The following is a 7,455-nucleotide window of genomic DNA, read 5'->3' as shown; positions in this document are numbered from 1 at the left end:
CCCACTGCCCCGCCCACCTCCCTGTCCACCGCCACCTCCACCTCTTGCACAGTCTAGTTTTTAGATGTAGATGCAGAGTTGCAGAGCCGTAGCCAATCCATTAGTGCAGCCAGTGTTAGCCAGTGACGTGCTATAAAGATGCAGGATTTATACCTGTTTCACAATGACCATGAAACTGTCTGGTTTTCTCACTGTATCACAGCATGTCCACGCTGCCAGATGGCATGGCTTTAATTCCCACTGTCTATATGTTAATGTCTAACAGATGTAAGTGTAATCCATCCAGTCTACTCTCTTGTGTTTTTTTAGGTCAGTCGTGGGCAGATTGACGTTCTTTGTTTGTGTACAAGCACATGCATAGTATTATTATTAAATGTATGCACCAAACTTCTTAAACGTCTGTAAAACAATAGGTGAAATAAATAAATAGTGACAGTGAGACCCTGATTCAAATACTGTTCCAGCTACACTTTGATGTTCCATTGTATGTACTTTGAATGTATTACAGTTTTATTGCATTGAATGATAATATAAGGTATTATTACTGCAGGCTTCAGGGAAAGTTGTTTAGCTGGGATTGGACATGGGGAAGCCCTTTATGTGAACACATGTGATGATAATACCATATGATTATACCTGATCACAATGCATCTATAAGCAGTGTATTAAGGAGTTTTCTGTTTAAGGCTTCATGTCTTAGAATACAGATTGTCAATTATGAAATATTCCTACCTCACCACAGTAAATTTAGAGGTTTCAATTATTCAATTTGAATTTATTTTTATTTTTTTAAAAGTCAAAAGAAAACCTGTCCAGCTGTACCAAAGCTCATCCCTGATGAGCACCAAAGATGTATGTCTGTAATCCACCAAATCTACCAAAGTGATAGTACAGGTTCTTCTTCCTGTGGAGTAGTTGACAAAAAAATAAAATCTATAAAAGAGCAAAAGCTTTCTTAGGAATACCCCCAGGTTCTAATAAATAATGTTATTTCACAGCAGAATTACACTGAACAGAAATGTAACAACATGTAAGATATCTATAAATAGTGGTAAATTAGGGAATTTACCAAAGACAGGAGTTGCTCAGAGTGAGACGCAACTGAAGGACAGTACGTTTCAGTGGTTTACTTTAAAATATTAGTCAGAATAAGACAAAACGTCACACAGCACAGAGGAAAAATGCTGTGATGTCTGTAAAATTGACAATGCCTGTCTACCTCACAGACAGACACACAGACACACACAGACACACACACATATGTATGCAGGTTGTGATTAGACTGTGTCTCTCAAATTTCACACGTTAAAAATGTGAATTTGGGTGAATGTCCGAAACCATTCTAATTAAGTGTTTGGAACAATTACAAGGAAAAACAAACACACATACACAGACAAACTGAAACACAGACACACAAAGAATGACTGTTGATGAGTAATGTGGCCTCCAGCCAAACATCAAGTGGGAGTCAGGTACAGGGTACAGACAACCATCCATCTATCATTCGCTCCTCATACTAACCCCAGGCAGGCTCACACACACTCACACTCACACAGGCATACATACACAACGGCTCCTACTAGCAGCTAATTGGGTAATCCTTTTAGTGCATTGTAAAGGAGATTGAGCATGAATAGGGCATCAATGCTGAAGAGAGGACTAGCAGACACTCATTACCGCCCCACAGTAGGGAGATGGACTACCAGGCACTGAGAGAGTGGAGGAGAGAGAGGCAGGCATAGAGAGGAAGAAGAGAATGTGGAGACTCAGTGTGTGTGTGTAAAACAGACAGCTATATATTCTGTGGAGCTGCTACTATATTGTGCAATGATAACTGTTGCATTGTCTCACAAACAACCAACATCTGGTGTGCTCAGAGTTAGCAGATGAAGCTTTTCTGAGCTGCACAGAAATTTTTTAATGGCCATAATTTCATTTAAATGTGGGTAAGGCATTCTCATTAATTCAATCTTTAGTTTTCACTCGTGGCCGTGCAGCTCCGTCGATGACTTAAAGACGGCTTTAAACAGCTTTTTTTTGCTTAAATTAGATTGTAGTCATATACTATTATGTGCACTCCATTCAGTCAACCAAACAAACAATCAACCTCCTTTGGGTTTTAACAGATAAGTAGGCTGTTCTCCTCTCTACGGCCAGCCTCTCCACTGGTCTCGTACAGACATTTGCATAACCACGGCTGTTAGAGGGTGAAGAGAAAGGGAAATGATCTCTTAAATTGAGTCTAAGTAGGAGCTTTGAGTTGTTGGATGAAGATGGTAATTTATGCGTGTATCTTTAAGGAGTTATGAAAGACTTCTAGAATAAAGGCTGCAAAATTTCCTTAAAAATATCCTTTGTTAAACGGCATCCTCCCACACCAGGTTGAAATTGCCTTTCAACACGTCACTGCACTTTTCTCCATTGCTTCAAAGTTATGCATTGCTCTGGAATACATCCAAAAATGGTTTTAAAGAATTGAATCCTACTTTGATTAGAAAAAAAAATCATCATCTGCAGCTACCAGCTCCATGGTCATGAAATATTCACTCCTAAGGCTTTCATCATGCTCTAAAAAGAACAAGTGAAAAAATAATAAAACAAGTAGAATTCTTTTTCCGCCTATTTACAGCTCATGAATATTTAACTTTTTAAAATCAGTGTCACTTTAATAGCAATGCAGGATATGACAGTTCCATTAATAAAAATGCAAAGGTTTTTGACATAAGAGCTCTCTGATGGGCTCAGGTTTGATGATTTCTCCACTTCATCAACAGGAATAACATATAGAGCAGCAATCATCAACTTGCGGCATGCAGGCTGATACGGGCCCGCTGAACCATCCAAACCGGCCTGCCAAATGACTTTGAAATATTAATTAATAATGTTAGACAAAAAATTGATTTTTATGAGTGTTCAGACCCCAAAGGTGTCAGTCCAGAAAAATTCTGTCCCTCAAACACCTTGTGTTGTGACCTCTGATATAGTGGATACACTGGACACCAAAAGGATCAACATCTTCCTATGTCTGTACTACTTTTCACATTTTATTGGCATCCACCAAGGGAGACTGGATCTACTTACTACTTATTACTCCACAGGTAGTAAGTATTAGGCTTTGGGGAAATTAACAAAGATTATAGAATAATTTTTAGGGATAAAAAAAAACAATTGCCCACAGTTCTAATCCTGTTATAAATTTCACCCACAGCAAAAGAATGAGCCCTTCTCATCTCTCACCTATTCTCTCCTTTGATATACTATCATATGAAAAGCTGGAGGAAAAAGAAGGAGGCAGTTCCTGGCACTGAGGCCCACTGACCCAGCAGCTGAAGACTCAGTGATAAGGTTGTCATCCAGCAGAATAACCATCCTCCCATTTCCCTAATCTGCCCGATGTGAGTGAGTGTGAGTGTGAGTGTGAATGTGTGTCACGTGGGAGTGAGAAAAGACACAATAAGATCACATTCAGGGATCTATATCACTTTGAAAGCATCTGGTAAGATGTGCTGCGGGCGATACCTGTGCCCTTCCTTAAGTTAAAAGTGCTTACACAGCTTTTTAACTTCTTTAGTTGTCGAAAATGACAAATGTAATCTGTGTTCACCATTTGTGTACATTTGTTTATCTGTCCAGTCTTATTTATTTATTTATTTATTTTTTTGCATTTGACTCTGATACTGTCTTAAAAAAGTTTTGGGATAATTAGGTTAAAGTGAAAAAGCAAATATGCTTGTCTTTTTCCTGATTGATTAATGGGTGATGTATTTGGGAATTTGGGCCAGTTAATAAAAGAAGCTTCTCCTTCAGGAGGTAATGATAGCTTTAGTGGTTTTACACAGAGCAATGGAACTGAGCTGCAACAGGTCTAGTGAGAAACGGTGGAAATATTGAGAAATATATACACATATTATGTATATAAAAAAGAAAAAAAAGTACTTAAGTGTAATGTAATAAATAAATGTCTCCTGATAAGTACAACTGTCTTTGGTGGTTTTCTTCCTCCACTTCCTGGGATTCCTTCTGCCCTGTGTATTTTCATTGTAATACCATGCAGCATAGAGCAATCCTGAACAGGCCTGAACAGGTTTCCTCCCCAGCTTGTCACTAGAACAATATATAGCTTTTCCATGATTCCTCATGTCTCAACGCATTCTGTACACGGGTGTGACGGAGCTGAAACTGTAAGGATGTACAAAAGGACAAACTTTTCTCCCACACGGATCCTCTGTGTGTGTTATTATACTATATATTATAATGAAACTTTTCTAGCCACTTACTCAGGAAAATCATAGTGTTGGAGATATTTGAACGGACAGCTTTAATTTATACTGTAGCCACCACTAACAACTGTCTCTGTGACCAAAGCCATTTACTCCTTTGAAAATTGCTGGGTATGGTGCAAGAGTTTCACACAGCCCCATGTCACGCCCTATTATTTACTGGCTTTAAAGACAATAGTATGTTTTTGTCAAGGCAAAAGAAAAAAAAAAGTAGAGGTTTCCGATTTCTGACAAAAAATAATTAAAAGTTATTAAAAGATATATTTTTTAAAGAAAGTGGCATTTACACAAAGGTAAATAATATAAGTGTGCTTTGGAGTTGTTTAAAGTTGGCTCATTTACAGTGTTTGTGTAACTAAACAGAAAATGTTCTGAATTCTCTTATTTTGTATTTTGTTGGTTAGTTAGTAGCTAAAGGCCACATTGGGACTACACCTAATAAATCCCTGTGGGATCCACTCAGCTTCACTTCAGCTCATAAGGCTGTGAATGAGCTCTGAGTGAGTCTGTACCATCATTTGTCCCCTGTCACATCCACTCAAACCGTCACAGCCTCCTTCCAAGCCTGGCTGGAGGTGACTTACCTCCATTATTGTCTGCCTGCCCCCCACAGTCACAGTCACTGCCTCTATTGCTGCTCTGTCTCCCAAAGCTGCGTGGATCACAGAAGACAAACCAATTCCAGCCAGATACAAGCAAACAGAGCTGGCGTGAAGTGAAAGAGCAATGTCTGCTCCTGCTGCTGATCTCCTCTCTGTGGGATTCACTCCTCACTTCTCCTCACCACCTGATGTGGTGTAACCAGTCCGTCCCATCTGCACTGCACTGAACACTGTCACATTCCTCCATAACCGCACTCTTGCTCTCTCCACCCTCACTCTTTTTTTGTATTCAATCCTTGTTGCCTCTGTCCTGAGCTCCCTCCCACTCTCCTTCACTCCCGCCCTCCCACCTCCTCTGCTGCTTGTACACCTTTTATCTCAAAGTTTAGTTGTAAAGCAGTTAAGTACTGGCTTCTTTAACTTGAAGTAGTGTTTGTCTGTCTGTTCTGATGTATCAGTGAAAAAACAACCTTCAATGTAATATACATAACGTAATAGTAATTGTTTCATGCATAGAATACACAACTAAAAAAACAAACAAAACAAAAACATAGGAGTTAAACAAAACAATTTAAACCTGAACAAATTTAAAGTTTCAGAAACAAAATCTCTTAATTTGTATTTAACCAGAATTCAAAATGCCACGTTTTTAAAACCTCATCTATTTACCTGTGACAACGGTTTAAAGCATCAAGTCGGATCCAACAAGAACAACGTGGACACAAGCTGGCATCTCAAATAGGACAACCGTTGGTTATCAATGCCCAGCATGTGTCTCCCTTTACATTTGATTTACTCATAACCCAAGCAAAAATATTTACTATCACAGTCCCGTAATGTAGCGTAACGTAACAGGCTTTGAAACTCTTGGGGGTTTTCTGGCCCAAATAAGTCTTAGGTCGCACTCGTACTAGGCCCAGTTGTTCCATACTGTGCTGAAGCCTGAATGCCCACCCCCCACCCTCCATGTCCTGTTAATATACATGTGTGGAGTATTACAGTAAAAATATAATAATCTACCATGATGTGGAGCTAAAAAACACTTTAATTTAATATTCTTTATACCCTTCTGCCAGGAGAAAAGATCCCCACCATATTTGTTTTTGACATGTCATTAGTTCCCTAGCTGTCTACTGCAGTTATGTTGCTGTTTATTCAGTGTGCGATGGCAGACAGCGTTAACCTTGAGGAAGTATTTGCATAATTCTAAACTTTAACATAAAAGCAGAGGAATATATTCTGGTCATTTCTTGGTGTGTCTGTTTTCTTTTAGGTTTTTCCAGGTAGATGGGTGGAGCTACTAATTGGATGTGCACCTGGAAGGCTGGGCCCAGGTTATTTAACTGGCTCCTCCTTCTCATTCTTTCTCTCTCCGACCATTTCTCAGAGCACCTGCTTCCTGTTTGGTTTGTGATATTTGGTTAAAAAATAAATATTTTTGTTTTAAGTTACTTAAAAGTGTGTGGTCTCCCAATTTTGTCTTGCTCTCTGAGCCAGGGCTATGACACAGTGATGTGTAAGGAGCGCTGACGGAACAGGAGCTTTTCAGCTGCAAGAAATGTTTCTTCAAAAATCAAGAAGGACCTGCAAGGTAAGCATTGTGGTGCTCTATAGTGTTGGTGACAGTAGGATTCGTGGTGGAGGAGGATTCTGACTACAACAACACTATTACAGCTCTGAAACAACAACAGCGACTGACTTTCAACTAGGTAAGAGCTGTCAGAGAAATCAATGTGGTTGTAATAGAGAATACTCGTGGGAGGAATTGCTACTCATGTCAACCATGGAGTCTCCATGCATTCCTCTGATGCATAACAAGTGAGAAACAGTGGCAGAGAGACAAATGAGTGCCATGATCTATTGACAGTTTCCCATGAGTGTACACCAATAATAGAAAGACATTCAACTTATTTTGACATGACAGACTGAATCCATCTTTTTGCCATTGTTTCTGTTAAATGCCTCCAACTAATTCAGTAAGAGCCACTTGCTGCTGGAAGAAGAGTTCCCAGAACCGGTACAGTTGAAAGTTGAAGTGGTTGAAAATAGACTGGAACGTTCTGGTTGGTTCTTCTCAGAGAGTATTGTGAGAACGTTTTTAATGAAGTTTTCTGAAGAGCTGTGTTACAATTAGCAGTCATGGCCGGAAGCAGGCAGGATCCAATTTCAGTACTTTTCAGGTGCCTCGGGTTTATTAATAAAAGTGCAAAATAACACAAACTTACTAGTTCACAAGGCATGAAATCCAAAATGTGGCACAGTGCACATGAACTGATCAACAAACAGAACACAAACAACCAGTATGATCTTCACAAACTATGATCCCACCAAGACAAGGGAGAGAGGAATATATACCCAGGGCACCAGGTGACACGAGTGAGACTGATGGCAGAGACACAGGTGAATGTCGTTGCACTAACTCCACCCAGCACACAAGACAGGAAGGGGAAATAGACAGTCCTAACATGCTGTCATTGCTGTCTTCTAAGTTGTCGACAGTAATGCTAACTGCTAACTAAAACTGTGTCCATTTGTGTGATGGTCTTTAGGACTTACCCGGTGGCTAATGTGTG

At 39.7% G+C, this 7,455-nt stretch overlaps 1 protein-coding gene across 1 annotated transcript in view; it reads right to left on the bottom strand.

Moving 5' to 3' along the window:
• The window catches only part of lzts1 (leucine zipper, putative tumor suppressor 1), a 16,033-nt gene extending 10,863 nt beyond the window's left edge, over window positions 1-5,170 (bottom strand). Inside the window, exon 1 of the mRNA XM_008336800.3 lies at window positions 4,865-5,170. The gene's annotated coding sequence lies outside the window, so the exon portion shown is untranslated. The remainder of the gene's footprint in view (window positions 1-4,864) is intronic.
• Window positions 5,171-7,455: the final 2,285 nt, after the last annotated feature.

The sequence above is a fragment of the Cynoglossus semilaevis genome, chromosome Z (genome assembly GCF_000523025.1).
Source record: "Cynoglossus semilaevis isolate Cse_v1.0 chromosome Z, Cse_v1.0, whole genome shotgun sequence".
NCBI lineage: Eukaryota > Metazoa > Chordata > Actinopteri > Pleuronectiformes > Cynoglossidae > Cynoglossus > Cynoglossus semilaevis.
The sequence above is the reverse complement of the archived record's forward strand: the minus strand, read 5'-3'. Positions and strand labels throughout refer to the sequence as shown.